Source organism: Colobus angolensis, unplaced genomic scaffold, assembly GCF_000951035.1.
Source record: "Colobus angolensis palliatus isolate OR3802 unplaced genomic scaffold, Cang.pa_1.0 Scaffold27, whole genome shotgun sequence".
NCBI classification, from domain to species: domain Eukaryota; kingdom Metazoa; phylum Chordata; class Mammalia; order Primates; family Cercopithecidae; genus Colobus; species Colobus angolensis.
Genome location: NW_012115932.1, coordinates 7,232,547 through 7,234,106, shown reverse-complemented (window position 1 = coordinate 7,234,106; position 1,560 = coordinate 7,232,547). Strand labels below are relative to the sequence as shown.

General features: G+C 44.6%; 1 pseudogene; it reads right to left on the bottom strand.

Annotated features, from left to right (window-relative positions):
- Positions 1–595: 595 nt before the first annotated feature.
- Positions 596–1,254, bottom strand: LOC105515802 (annotated as a pseudogene).
- Positions 1,255–1,560: the final 306 nt, after the last annotated feature.

The window sequence follows — 1,560 nt, the reverse complement described above, 5'->3', positions numbered from 1 at the left end:
GGGTGTCAACACATGAGTGTTCCACCCCCATGACCTAAACACCTCCCGTTAGGATCCACCTCCAACATTGGGGTCAAGTTCAATATGAGGTTTGGAGGGGTCAAACATCCAAACTATAGAAAAATCCAAAGTTCAGTTCTCCTAATTCCTGAGCATATGGTTTCTTTGCTTCTCCACATGACTTTCTTGTTGTTTTCCATATCAGAAATAATTGTCTTACAACATACATGGGCCATTAAACATAATTTTTCATCTTGAAAAAAATGTCACTTGTGGTCCTGATGCATTTAGGGGAAGAAATTCTTTTAGGTAAGCCTTCCCTGGAGACCTACCACTTCTGGAAACTCTACCAGTGGTTTGTCAATAAACAATTTCAAATGAGAACACATTATTAGACACAAGGTGCTAATTGCAATCATAGAGATTTGTATTTCTTTTCTTTTTTTTCCAGACAGAGTCTGACTCTGTCACCCAGACAGGAGTAGAGTGGTGCAATCTTGACTCACTGCAACCTCTGCCTCTGGGGCTCAAGCAATCCTCCCACCTCAGGCTCCAGAGTGGTGTGGATTACAGGCATGAGCCGTCATGCTAAACACCTTTATTACACGGATGAAGACAAAACAAGGATTTATTTGCCTTTCCCGGCCTTGATTTTCCTAAAATAGAACTCCAACTCTTTGCCCTCTAGCACATAGCCATCTGCTCGGCCACACTGTCCTGGCCTGGAAGTAATGCACGCAAGAAGCTTGCCCTACTGGAATTGCTCCTCCAGGAGACTGCTGATTTTGGCATTCTTTTTCCTTTCGTCATATTTCTTCTGAATTTTTTTAGATCGTTTTTTGTTTAAAATCTCTTCCTCCTCAGGAGTCAGCTTGACTCCCTTCTTGCGGCCCAGGGGCAGCGCCTAGTGGGACTTGTACCACTGTCGGTATGGTGTGCTGTCAATGAGCACGATGCAATTCTTCACCAGGTCTTGGTACGGACCAGCTCATTATTAGTTGCATTGTAGACAACATCGATGATCCTTGTTATACGAGTACAACACTCTGAGCCCCAGGAGAAATTCCCTATGTCCAGCCTCAGGGCACAGTATTTCTTGTTACCTCCCCGCACACGGACTGTGTGGATGCGGCGGGGGCCAATCTTGGTGTTGGCAGCCGGGTGCCCCAACTCATACTTTCGCTTCTTGTGTTAGGGCTTTCTCTTGCCCCCGGTTTTGCCGCGCTTGTGCCAGTTGTCCCGAGAGATGCCCATCACTCGGCGCTGGCTGGAAAGAGCAATTTTTGTATTTTAATAGAGATAGAGTTGGCTGTTCTTGAACTCCTGGCCTCAAGTGATCTGCCCTCATTGGCCTCCAAAAGTGCTGGGATTACAGGCATGAGCCAACACGCACAATCAAGATTTCTATTTCTTTGATAATAAGTTTTTGCCTAAACGTTTTATCAGAAAGTACATTATTAGTCATGGTCAAATTTTTGGCCCATCTCTAGCAGATGCACAAGTTTTGACAACATGCATTAACCTGCCTTTCATGTTTCTTTCCTATTTTAATTTCCCTTT